The sequence below is a fragment of the Sorex araneus genome, chromosome 11, assembly GCF_027595985.1.
Source record: "Sorex araneus isolate mSorAra2 chromosome 11, mSorAra2.pri, whole genome shotgun sequence".
Classification (NCBI taxonomy): Eukaryota; Metazoa; Chordata; class Mammalia; order Eulipotyphla; family Soricidae; genus Sorex; species Sorex araneus.
In genome coordinates this window covers 10821832-10836122 of record NC_073312.1, presented here as the reverse complement: position 1 = coordinate 10836122, position 14291 = coordinate 10821832, and positions in this window count along the sequence as shown.

The window sequence follows — 14291 nt, the reverse complement described above, 5'->3', positions numbered from 1 at the left end:
ATGGTTATGTTTTTAAAGCAAATGTTTATTTTACATGAATTGGGGTTTGGCAGAAAAGTTTCAAAGATAAAGTTCCTGAATGTTCCCAAACAACCCCATACCAGTCTTTCCGATTGTTAACATCTTTCAACTGTGGAGCATTTGTCATAGCTAATTAATTCATATCAATATATCATATAAACCAAATTCCATCTTTTATCTATACTAAATTTTTCCTAATACCATTATCCTGTCCTAGGAGTCCAAAGTACACATTACGTTTAACAGTCACTTTCCTTAGGCTACTTCGGACAGGGACACTTTCTCAGACTTTCTTTGTTTTTGATGCCCTTGAAAGTAATTTTTTTGTTTCTGAGCCACAACTAGTCATGCTCAGGGCTTACGCATGGCTCTATGATCAGGAATCCACACCTGGGGTTGCTCAGGGTACCATCTGGAATGCCAGAGATTGAACCTAAGTCAGCTGCGTACAGGGCAAGTGCATTACCTGCTGTACTATCTCGCCAACTGCCTAGGTGCCCTTTAGAGCTTTGAGCAGTTTTCTGTTTGTTTTTTGGTTATAGGCCATATCCAGCTCCTGATTTTCCCCTGATTCTGTGCCCAGGGATCATTCTTGGCTCAGGGGCTTTTATGTAGTACCAGGGATCAAACCTGGGTTGACCACATGCAAGGCAAGTGCTTTACTCACTCTATCATCTCTCTGGCCCATAGCTTCGAGAAGCTCTGATTACACATTTTAAACAATTTCCCTCAATATGGAGCTGTTTGATAACTTCTGTTGTTTGATAGTTGTTTGATAGCTTCTTCTTTCTTGAGAAGACTGAGATTAGGTTTTCAGCAGAAGAACAGAGAGGATTACTGCCATTCTCAACACAACAGAATCACATGCTGTAAACCAGGATGACAATACAGTGTGGAAGGTACTTGCCTTGAATGTGGCCAACCCAAGTTTTGATCGCTGGCACCTGATGTGGCCCATGAGCACCACCAGGAGTGACCCCTGAGCAGAGAGCCAGAACTAACACCTAAGTGCCATCAGGTGTGGGCCAAAAATTAAAATAAAATGATTTAAAATATGCCAAAAACTTACCTCTGTCTTCCATATTTTTTAAAGCATGTGATCATAAACATGTGACATATTGACAAAGGGAACCAAAATCATTTAAACCCAATCATTGAATACAGTTACAATGATTGGTTTTAAGTCATACAGTGTTCCAATACCCATGCCTTCACCAGTGTACATTTCCCACCACCAATGTCCCCAGTTTTCCTCCCACACCGCTCCCAGCCCCCAACAAGCCTGTCTGTATGGCAGATACTTAGGTACTTTCTCTCTCTCTCTCTCTCTCTCTCTATCTCTCTCTCTCTCTCTCTCTCTTTCTCTCTCTCTCTCTCCCTCTCTCTCTATGTATATATATGTATATACACACATATATATGTATATATGTATTACTTTCAGCAATCAGATCTTGTCCAGAATAATCATTTCCAAAAAACTATTATTGTCATAGTGGCAGGATCTCTATTCTAACTGCCTTTCCCTCTCGCCCCGCCCTTCCACTCATGGGAAGTTTCCACTCCTCCTGGTTCTGTCATGTCCATATGTAAAACACATAACTCAAATTACATGTATATCCCAAAGATTAGTGCAATTATTCTGTCTGTTTCCTTCCTTTTAACTCATTTCGCTCAGCATGATACTCTCCATTTCCACCCATTTATAAGCAAATTTCATTTTTCCTAGAGACTGCATAGTATTCCACTGTATGGTTTTACCATAGTTTTTAAATCCAGTCATTTGTTCTCAGGTTGTTTCCAGATTCTGGTTATTGTTATTAGTGCTACAATGAACAAACACAGAAGTGCTGATGGTGTTTTCGCTGTGTGATTTTGGGACCTCGGGGATATCCCCAGAAGTGGTTATTGCTGGGTCATGTGGGTGCTCAGTTTCTAGATTTTTGAGGAGTGTCCATATTGTTTTCCAAAAAGACTGGACGTAGGCATTTCCACCAACGATGGATGAGAGTCCCTTTCTCCTCCCATTTATGCCAGCACTGACTGTTCTTGTTCTTTTTGATGTATACCAATCTCTTGGTATGAGATGATATCCCATTGTTTTGATTTGCATCTCTCTGATAATTAGTGATGTAGAGCATTTTTTTCATGTGCACTTTAGCCATTTGTATTTCTTGTTTGAAGTATTTTCTTTTCATTTCCTCACCCACTTTTTGATAGGGTTGAATGTCTTTTTTTTTGTAAAATTCTACCAGTGCCTTACATATCCCAGTCCCTTATATATCTTTGATATCAACCCTTTTTGAGATGGGTATTGGGTATATAATTTTTCCCATTCTGTGGGCTATGTATCTTGGTCACCATTTCTTTTGCGGTGTAGAAGCTTCTTAGTTTAATGTAGTCCCATTTGTTCATCTTAACTTCCACTTTCTTGGTCAGTGGTGTTTCATCTTTGAAGATGCCCTTCGCACAAAGGTTACTGTCTATATTTTTCTCCATGGACCTATGGTTTCATGTCTGATGTTGAGGTCTTTAATCTATTTTGATCTAACTGTTGTGTCTGGCATTAGAAAGAGGTCTGGGTTCTTTTTCTTTTTGTTTTTCTGTTTGCATAGCTGCCCAGTTTTCTCAGCACCACTTGTTGAAGAGGCTTTCCTTGTTTCCCTTCATATTTCTTGCTCCTTTATCAAATATTAACTGAACGTGTATTTGAGGGTCTGTTTTAGGATATTCAACTTTATTCCACTGGTCTGCCAATCTGTCTTCATTACAATACCATGCTGTTTTAATTACTACTGCTTTGTAATACCCCCACAAATAGCTAAATTCTTGAGTACCATGATATTAAAGGAGTGAAGTCAGGTGCTAACAGGGTATCTTCACTAGCTTTGATTTTACCTTTTGACCTCCCTTTTACAGATATTGCAAAATCACAAGTTACTTAATAAGACAATAGGTCTGAAGGAAATGTTCCTTGGCTGTATTTTGGGTAGTGGCAGCTGAGATCTGAACATGGTAGATGTTATCTGCTCAATTGAGCAATAAAGACTTAATAAGTTTGAAATGCACAAATGATGAATGTATGTGCTTTGTTTTCTGATAACTACACTATTATCAATATAAATATGATAAGCACAGGGATAGTTTCTATGCTATAAGGCATTGTTTCAGAAGATTAAAGAACTTAAGAAATGAAACTAGATGCTTATATATTAAAGTGACTATTTGGAGAAATTTAAGAATTCAGAAAAGTTATAGTTCAAAACATTGAAAATGCCAATAGCCTTACATAATATAGGAACATGAAATTTTTATTTATTGGCTAACATATTTCTAATATTAATTTTCCTTCACTGTTTATTTATATTCCTTGATGTGCCTGTTGTCAATGAGCTGAGTACTGGGAAGGTCAGAATTGATTTAACGTTTGCACTGGCTATGGCATGTCATGGACACCACAGTCAGCCCTTGACAAGTAGCCATCAAGCCGCACCAGAGACCCCCTGAATCTCCTAACCTGGGAATGTATTCTATCCCAGCCACCAGAATTTTCTAGTAGCTGTGGTTATACAGATTGGGATGAGTTTATTCTCTCCTCAGGAAAAAAGATACAGTCTCGTCCTCCACTTGGTGTCCAGATCCTTGTCTTTTATCACAGAAAAGATTTTCAGAAGACAATGAAGTAAAAAAAATTATTTATTTTTTTTGAAAATTTAAAGTTAAAATTATTTTTCTGTTATTTCTGAAATACTATTTTATTTTTTAAATATTTTAATGAATTACTGTGAGATACAGTTACAAACTTAAAAACTTTTAGGATTACATTTTACTTATACAATGATCAAGTTGAGTACCCATCCCTCCACCAGTGACCATTCTCCATCACCAATGTTCCTAGTGTTTCTCCCGCTACCCCCATACCATCGCTCCCCCCAACCCCATCTCTGTGGCAGACACATTCCCTTTTGCTCTCTCTGAAAAAATGTATTATGGGATGATATGAGTTCAAGGGCAAGCATGGGTTTTTCTTCAGAGGAGAATCCTATAAAGAAATCAAGGGGATCATATGCTCAAAGGCAGATGTGAGCAGCTCCAGAATGGAGTAACCAGAGTTGTTTTAGAAAACTGAATACAAGGGGTCTTTTCCAAGTTTACTTCCAGTTGGGTTCTCTGTGCAAAAAGAGTTGTTGCTAGGGTGCTGTTGACAGAAGGACTTTGAGCTCTGGTGATCTCCTTGTTCTCTCAGTCTTGTTAGGACATATGTTCCTGCTTAGAAATTTTCTCTTTGTTTTTGCTAACATTTCTTGGCTTTATAGCTTCCTGAAATTTTTTCCCAAGGACCTCTTACCTTACTCCCTACTTCATATATTCATATGGAAATACTTTTATATCTTGTCTTTTTTTAAAGAAATAAACTAACTCAATGAGCTATCATCTCACACCACAGACACTGGCACACATTCAAAAGAACAATAGCAACCAGTGCTGGCGTGGACACTCTTTCACTGTAGATAGGCATGCCAACTGGTCCAGTCTTTCTGGAAAACAATGTGGAAATTCCTTCAAAAACTAGAAACTGAGCTTCCATATGACCCCGCAATACCACTTATGGGAATATATCCCGAGGGTGCAAAAAAGCACACTAGAAGTGACATCTGTACCTATATGTTCATTGCAGCACTGTTCACAATAGCCAAAGTATGGAAACAACCAGAGTGTCCAAGAACAGATGACTGGTTAAAGAAACTTTGGTACATCTACACAATGGAATACTATGCAGCTGTTAGGAGAGATGAAGTCATGAAATTTGCTTATATGTGGATAAAAATGGAGAATATCATGCTAAGTGAAATGAGTCAGAAAGAGAGGGACAGACATAGAAGGACTGCACTCATTTGTGGAGTATAAAATAACATAACATGAGACTTACACCCAAGAACAGTAGACACAAGAGCCAGGAAGATTGCTCCTAGTTGGAATCCTGCCTCATGAGTGGGGGAAGAAGGCAGCTGGAACAGAGAAGGGATCACTAAGAAAATGATGGTTGGAGGAATCATTTGGGATGGGAGATGTGTGCTGAAAGTAGATAAAGGACCAAACATGATGACCTCTCAGTGTCTGTATTGCAAGCCATAATGCCCAAAAGTAGAGAGAGAATATGGGGCAATTGTCTGCCATGGAGAGAGGGGGAGAGTGAGAAAGGGCGGGTATACTGGGGAGATTGGTGGTGGAGAATGTGTACTGGTGGAGGGATGGTTGTTTAATCATTGTATGATTGTAACTCAAACATGAAAACTTGTAACTGTATCTTACAGCGATTCAATAAAATTAAAAAAATAAATTAAAAAAATTCTAAAAGGGAAAATTAAAAAAAAATAAACTAATTCAATCTTTCTTCCTTCAAGGGTATAAAAATTTATTTTGATAAATAATATAGTTTTGAAAAGTCTCCTTCTTTTACAAGTCTATTATTAGCTAATAAAGAAGGAAAAAATATCTGACTCTGAAAAATGCTGTGGACTAAAGGTTCAACTCCAGGCAGAACCCATGAAGGCTGAGTGGCCCTTCTGAAAACAGGCTTTGATATGTCTAAGGACATGCTCTCCATCCATCTTCCTAACTGTGCAGGAACAGCTACTCCCCATCCATTTCACTGAAGGTAGCGATCCTTAAGATCTGCTTATCTTTGTTTTACCTTACGTTCCTGGATAACCTCTCTAAAGGTCTCCCGAAATGTTCTTTCCCTTCCACTCCAATGAAATTTGTTTTAGCTAGGATTTTAGATTTTAAGTTGATGTCTGCAGCCAAGTGAGTAAAATACTCCTTCTGACTCTTTTCCATGTCCAGAAGGTATTCATATTGTTAGTAACTTTCTTTTTGGCTTTTTCTTTCATACATTTGTCTAGTACTTGCTGGTTTCTTTGCCCAGCCATGAAAGAACCCAGAGGATTTGGGGGGTTGATTTTCTCTGTGCCTTTTAGAATGTTAAATTTGGGCAGACCACAGCATTCAAGTTTATGTTGCATGTGAGTGCTAAGATTTCAGGGCCTTCAACTTTTTCTGGGAAATGACTAATCTTGAATACTCATTGTATTGATGTACACTCATTAAACATGTGCCACCATCTTCTTTGTAGTTCATAGGATGAGCTTATGTCATCTTGGTGGAAGTCAGTTTTATGTCAAATTAGAAAGATCCTTGAACACTGGAATTCTGGTAACTTTTGCTTCTTCTAATTCTCACTAAGGAAAGAAAAAAAATGATGGTGCATGTAGTGTGCCCGAATTGAATCGTGGTTGGTGAGAACTTCCCTTCTGAGTAGGCAATGATGGAGTCCCAGATCTCTGTGTACAACTGGACACATATGATGATTGGATGTCCCTCAGACTATCTTCCAGTTTCAGACATTTCACATCTTATTTCTCTACAACTTTCAAGTGAGGTAGCACAGAGTTTCTTTTCATGTTGATGAGACAAAGTCTGCTGACACCTTTGACCTGATTAGTAAGCGTAGCATTGTTGGAAACCAGCCCTACACCTACATGACAGTAATATTCTCTTTACGAGGAAGTTATAAGTAAATACGACTAATCCTATTATTAGTTATGCTGCTAACATCCATGGGGTGTTGGGCAAGAGCACAGGTGGAGGCTTACAATTCATATGTAAAGTATTTATGTTATTAATCAAGCTGTAGATAAGTTTAAAAATATATATTCAATTTTTCTACTTTAATAATAATATATACCTTTATAGCAACAACAACATAAAATTCAGATATGGCTGTTTCTTTATGGGGTTGCTGATGCCTTTAATTTATTTGGTAAAATTTCAAACACTGGGGCCAGAGAGATAGTTCAGGGTTCGGGTGCTTGCCTTGCCTGCAGCCAGTGCAGGTTCCAAACCCAGCACCACAGATGGCCCCATGAGCCCTGCAGGAGTGATCCCTGAGCACAGAACCAAGGGTAAGCCCTGTGCTCTGACAGGTATGGCCCCCAAAACAAAAATCAAGAACACAAAAACCCTTCAGACTTACTCTTCCATGCCCTGCAACAAATGTGTGTACTGAGAGAGCCATGTGTGTTCACTCAAAACAAGCACAGGAGCAGCAGAATAGAGGAGAGACTTTATGGCATGAAACAACTTCAGCTGGGAAGGATCCCACCAGCACAGGCTGGAGAATGGCTTCTGGGTTATGCTCAGCACACAGAGAGAAGTGACTCTGGTATATTCTAGTACTTCTTCAGGAAATTCATACATATTCCTAAGGGAGAGCAGCAAGTATGCACAACTGAGAAACGTACAAAGAACATATGTGACATATGTAGGAAAGGATGGAGAAGTGTCACTGGGTGTGTCTTTAGTGAGATGGAGAAGAATAAGAAGTCTAAGGTCCAGAAGGGCTCTGCGGAGCAGTCTCTACTGGTTGGTACCAACCGGCTAGATGTCTAGGCTTTGTATGCAAATGTATTCCTAAAATTTAACTTTAGTCTAATCTAAGCCAACAGATTGCCAGTGGGCAACTTCTCTCTGAGAGAGATTATAGGACCTTCCAACCGCATGATTCAGGCCAGACTGTTTTAACTTTTCCTAACCTCGGAGAATCTTAAATTTCTTGGGGCAATAAATAAGGCACAAAATTGCAAAAATAAGTTTGACAGTATATATGAGAATAGTATAATGATGAAATGCAGATTAACTAAAGAACCAAACTTCAACTATAGAAATAAATCTGATACTAATATCATGTTCTATCAAACTACTCCCCTAAGATGTTTTCTTTGAAAGACTAAGGGGAAAATGTCCCACTGTATAGGGACAATATAAACGTAACTGGGATGGTTATGTTTGACTGTGACTAGAGGGACAACCAACTGGGAGACATAGTAACAGGTCAAGAAAGAACTTTATTGGCAACACAAGAGCAGGTTGGAAGATGGCACACTCTTGTCCTCAAAGTGACCATCTTGTATGGATGATGGCAAGAAGGGGGGTTATAGGGAAAAAATAGGTCAAATAGGGTGGGTTACCAGCTAGTGGGCACCCACCATAATGAACAATAAAAATACGCTCATGGGCTGGTCTTCTGAGGCACACTTTGTCTTCACACAAACCTAAACCAAGTACAGGCTAGGCTTTGGGGGAAGGAAAAGCTGAGGAAGACTACCTTACCTTTAAGCTTTGGGGGAAGGAGAGGAAGAATAAAGCAAGACAAGTGTCCTCAGCCAGAGTTTGCTGTTCCTAGAAGTCAGTGGTTCCCATTTATATATGATCACGAATCACGATCACAATATCCCATTGATTGTCGAATTTCTCGAGCAGTCTCATTAACCTCTCCATTCGTCCTATTCCTGAGATTTTAGAAGACTCTCTACTCGGCTTTCCCAATGATGCCGCATTGGAGGCTCTTTCAGGGTCAGGGGAATGAGATCCAGCTTGTTACTGGCTTTAGCATATGAATACACCATGGGAAGCTTGTGAGGCTCTCCCATGTGGGCAGGAAACTCTCAGTAGCTTGCTAGTTTCTCTCAGAGGGAGAAGTAGGTTATAAGATATCTTGCGGCCGCGCGCTTCTGGGAGCTTGCTTTTAAGTCTCTGGATGTTGGCCATTAATGGAATTACACACACCTGGGTTCCTCTGCCAGTACCTTCATGTGTGAGGCTTGTCCGAACGTGTGGAGAGGGGCCTTGAGCATGGCTGTGGCTAGATTCCGGAGGTCTTCAGCCTCCGGATGATGATATATATGATCATGTTTTTTATATGTCACAATAAGCAAACTATTGAAGAAAACTGAATTTATTATTGCCTATGTCTGGTCTGTTCTGATAATGGGACAGGGAATGTCCAGTAAGTAATTAAAATTTAAAAAATTTAGAATTCATGCACTGATTAATGCATTCCTGTAACTAAGATGGTACATTTGACTGCTACTTGAAAGTGTCGATTTAGAGACACATTACTAGGCAGAGAGAGACAGAGACAGAGACAGAGCTTTGTTGCAACCAGCCTAACTGTTATTAGAAGCTGGTTGGAAGATGGTAGATTTACATCCTCGATAACCATCTTGCCTGCATGGTCAGAAGCAGTTTAGTTTATGATGTAGAAATTGGAAAGTATTTCAGAAAGGGGGGCTATGGATTGGTGGACACAAGGATGGTCCATAAATTCCATAATTCCATTATGAATCGGCCTCTGGGCTCTATTTGGAGAGTCAGAAAATGAGGCACTAACCAGAGAAGAGAGAATCCCTCAGGAAGGGAGAAGCTCTGAGACAAACAAAAGGCTGGGATGAGAGAATGAAAAGGACCACGTAGACGCTATGGCTGCTCCCTTGACAGTGCCCAAGGAACAGACTGTTAACTCCAGAGAAAGCCTGGGACTGGGGCAGCTTTGGAAAAGCCCTATAAAACCAACTTTTAAAAGGCCAGTGGTGCACAGCACAGTCTCTTCCTAGGGGTCACTTGAGATGTGCACTCTTGGCTCTCTGCCTTCTGGAGAAGACTCTCTCTGTAAAAAACTAAAGCATGCCAGCAGACATGTGCACTCGTGGGCTCTCTGAGCGGCTCTGTCTCACCGACCATGTTCAGTGCTCTGGAACCGCTGTGTGTGCTGTCGGTCAAGGGCAGGTGATGGAAGGAAGAAAGCCAAACTGGTTGCTCGATCAGTTTATTTCATTCTCTCTCTCTCTGCTTCTCTCCCGGTTCTGGATCTCTCTCTGGATCTTCTTCTATCTCCCCTGTCTTCTTTTTCTGTCTCCCCACTCTGCCCCAGTCTCAGTTTATATAGCAAATTACATAGGGCAGTAGAACAAAGGTGGGTTTAACATCAACAAATCAACAAAGAAGGGTAAGACCATTTCTTGAGGAGATGAACAAAATCTCATCTAAGGAAATCTCATCTAAGGAGATCTGCTCAAGGGTGTGATTCCAAACAACGGTGTGTCAGGGTGTGAGCTAGTAATCTGCTTAAATAGTTATAGTAAATCTACTTCTAATATTTCTAGCAATGTCATTCTGTATGAGCACAGTAAGAGATATAAAGTTTTGTTCTTCCTGAGGACATCTCACTATACATTCCAGACTACAGTCCTCAGGCCAGATTAATCTTCCTAACCCCAGCAGGGTTCTAGTCTCGTCGTTACTTTTGGATCATGACAGCATTTATCTATGACCATGCTCTCAACTTATAGTTGAGTATTGTGGCGCTTTGGCCTGGCCCATTTTGATGCCAGGGTAGCTCACAGCTTGCCCTGGGTCTATTCCGTCCCTCGTCGGGACTCTGCTTTTTGGGTGCTAGGAACTAAGGGCAACTGAATTAAGAAAGCAGATGTCCGGGAGTAAATATTATTGGAGTCAATCAGCTCCCAAGTTACAAAGCATATTATTAACTGTCTTCCTGTGTCCATACAGAAAGGCCATTCCTCTAAGGTAAACTAAGTTCCCTAAGGCAAGGCTAAAAGGACAAACCCAATGTTATCCTACATCTCTCTATCTCTCTTTCTTTCTTAGAGTGAGAGGCTGACACTACCATAAAGAATGCCAAAGGTAAATTAGTTTTTGGGTTTTTTTTTTTGCTTTTTTTTGGTCACACCTGGCAATACACAGGGGCCACTCCTGGCTCTGCACTCAGGAATTACCCCTGTCGGTGCTCAGGGGACCATATGGGATGCTGGGAATCGAACCCGGGTCGGCCACGTGCAAGGCAAACGCCTTACCTGCTGTGTTATCACTCCAGCCCCTCTGTATATTCTTGAGAGTCCAGGCCCAGGGAAGCTTGTTGACTTTTCTCTTCTCCCCTCCTCTTCCTTTCCCTCCCCTCGTACCCCCTCTCATCTTCTCTCTCCCCATCTCCCCTCTCTCTTCTTACTTCTCTCTTCCCCTCACTGGCCCTCCCCTCCTTCCTTTCTCTCTCCTCCCCTCCCCTCTTTTCTCCTTTCCCCTCTCCTCCTCTCCTTTCCTGCAGGGGAAGGGATTCCCAAGCAGTGCTCAGGAGTCCTGAGGGCCCCACTGGTCATTCTTAGCCACTGAGCCTGTGATTCAGTGAACAGGCCTGAGGATGGGGTGTTTCTCAGAGTTTGTGGCACTGGGGATGCTCATGCCACCCTAGGGGTTCTGGGGGCTTCCAAGGCTATACCTGGTGATGCTTTTGGGATCACATGGTATAATGACTCAAACCTGAGCCCTCATCACTGTGTTATGTCCCAGGGCCACAGCTTTCATTTTGAGACCAGTTCCTAGTGACTTATTATTTTTCTTGCCTTCACTTCAACAAAATCATTAATTTAGCTGTAGTAATCAGCTAAACTATTGTGTTTTCTGGATTAAAATATGAATATAAAATAGTAAAAATATATAATAAATATATTTAGGAAATGTGAATATAAATATAAAATAGGAAATCAAAATGGTTTCTCATATATTCAAAAATATTTTTTTCAAAATATTTTTTCAAAATATTTAAAACTCATCAAATGTGTTGGGGCTACAGCAATAACACAGCAATGACACAATGGGGCATTTGCCTTATATGTGACTGGAATGTTCGATTTCCAGCATCCCATATGGTCCTCTGAGCACCACCAGGATTAATTCCTGAGTGCATGAGCCAGGAGTAAGCCCTGTGCATCTCTGGGTGTGACCCCCCCTCAAAAAATCATCAAATGTTGGGGCCAGATCGATAGCACAACAGGTAGGGCATTTGCCTTGCACGCGGCCGACCCGGGTTCAATCCCCGGCATCCCATATGGTCCCCCAAGCACTGCCAGGAGTAATTCCTGAGTGCAAAGCCAGGAGTAACCCCTGAGCATCACTGGGTGTGACCCAAAAAGCAAAAAAAATAAAAAAATAAAAAATCATCAAATGTAAAAGGAAAACTTCTAATTTATATAGTTAAATGATTAGATCAATAAATATATAAGTGATAACAATTAAAAATCAGTGGTTATCTTAGATTTGCTTAAATTTTATTTTAATTTTTATTAAAAAACTGCACATGGGCTGGCAAGATAATAAGGTGCTTTTCAAGGGCTATGAGGCTGACCCTCGTTCGATCACTGGCATCATAAATGGTCCCAAGAACACCCTGGGAGTGCTCCCTACACACAGAGTCAGGAGTAAGCCTTGAGCACTGCTGAGTGAACCCCACCCCCGAAAAATAAATACAGGAATGGCAACCTCCTGTAGACAAGTACACAACTTTTCTGTTACTTTTCCCTGAGAACCACTAGATAAGGACAGTGCTCCTTGCTTTTGTCTTTCTCCCCAGCTCCCCCTTGCTTTCTTCAGATTTGCAGATTAGACTGAGTGTGCCTTGCAGGAGGGGACCAGACCCAAGGGGGGATGTTACTGTTCAGTCTGACACTCAGCAGTCTGCAACACGCCCTTTCTGGAAACTGCCAGCGCTTCCACTAGAAAGCCTCCTCATGACCACGCAGACAAGACAATTGCTTTGAGGACATGAGTCCATCATCTTCCGTCCTGCCAGGTGCTTGCCACTGGGTTGCCAGTAAAGCTCTTTCTCTGTCACTGTGTCTCTTGATTGATTGACCCTGGATAGATCTTCCCAGCTACAGCTTTGGATCATTTCGTTTCCCAGGTGAAAAGAAAGATTTTATTTAATATTGTCAAATATTCCTCACGTACCACGTGCAACTTTTGAAAAACCATTCTAATTTATGAAACCTCAGATCGGAGTAATGAGTGAAATAATAAGATGAATACAGGGCATGACTAAGACAGGATGTTTAGTTAGAAAAATCTATTGCTGTCACTCTGCTTGAAGGAGCAATTTGTCAAGCATATTAGGTCATCATTTTTTTTTAAAGATCTGAACCTTTTACCACTCAAACTTTCCACAGACCTGAAAGCAGTGTTCCCCTCCAATGTGGTCAATGACAGCATTTAGGTGAAGTTACTTTGTTGGTTCTATTTTGGGGAGGGGGGATGCAGGGACAGAGTTAGAGGACGTTGGTCCACATCTGACCATGCTCTGGAGTTGCTCCACTTAGTTCCCTTTGAGTGATCTCTCTGGTCCTGGATAAGTCCCTTATTTTAAAAACATGGGGCAAGAAATGGAAGCATTTATATGTAACCTGAACAGGGTTGGTCACAAGAGTGGTGTTTAAAATAATCCACCTAGGGGGCTGGAGTGATAGCACAATGGGTAGGGTGTTTGCCTTGCATACGGCCGACCCCAGCATCCCATATGGTCCCCTGAGCACTGCCAGGAGTAGTTCCTGAGTGCAGAGCTCCAGGAGTAACCCCTGAGCATTGCCGGGTATGACCCAAAAAGCCAAAATAAATAAATAAATAAATAAATAAATAAATAATCCACCTCGCCATACCATCATTGAACACCAGATCCTGAAAAATATGGACACTCAGGTGTTACCAATTAACCGATATTCATGGAGTATGTCTATCCCAGTCTTCTAAGGCACAGGACTGAGTGCTCTCTTGCCTGGGCCCAATACATTACTGTTCAAATGTGAACTAGATGAGGTTTAGACATTCTGAAAAGACCCTTCCCCATAACAAATTTGGGCTTGGTGTCAAGACAAATCATACGACACACTAAGAGAACAGGGAAAGGCTTTAGACTTTCATCAAGAGTCCTGGGCTGTGGGGGAGGTGGGTGTAGGGCACCATGCAAGGAAGGGCAGCTCTGTGTGGGTCTGGGAACGGCCAGTGGGGAGAGAGGAGTGATAACAGTTTGAGGACTCTGTGGTGGTCAAGAGGTGAGGTTCCCACACAAGGGAGCTTGTGTGACCTGAAACACCCACCCATATAAAAAGAGGGTGCACTTTCAGTTTATTGCACTTCCAGCTTACCAAAATTGAGTAGGAAAGAAAAAAAGGAAAGGGGAGGTTGCAAAGCCAAATATCACAAGCTGGAATCAGGCTCATTCTTATAAGCCTTCTCCCCCAATTTTCCTTCATCGGGTGTGGGGGTGTCCCAGCCCCACCTCCAGAACTACCATCCAGACTGGCAAGAAAGAAAAGTAGGGTGCAAAGAAATTTAAGTACCTGAAGGAACTGTAGTTGAGCTACCTTAGTGAAACTGCATGGCCCCGCTGGTCAGGAGGCTTGAAACGAAGGGTAAGTCCTCTTATGGAAGGACTTTCGAATAGTTTTGTTTTCTTACTGTAGTTTCCAGGTTAAGAATTCAAGCTCCCTGCTGTGCAAGGGACAGTTACTCAGGAGACAAGTGTTGATTTGGAGTGGGAGGAGGCAGGGGAAGGAGTTTATTCAGGTGCTAACAATTTGAGAAGATGA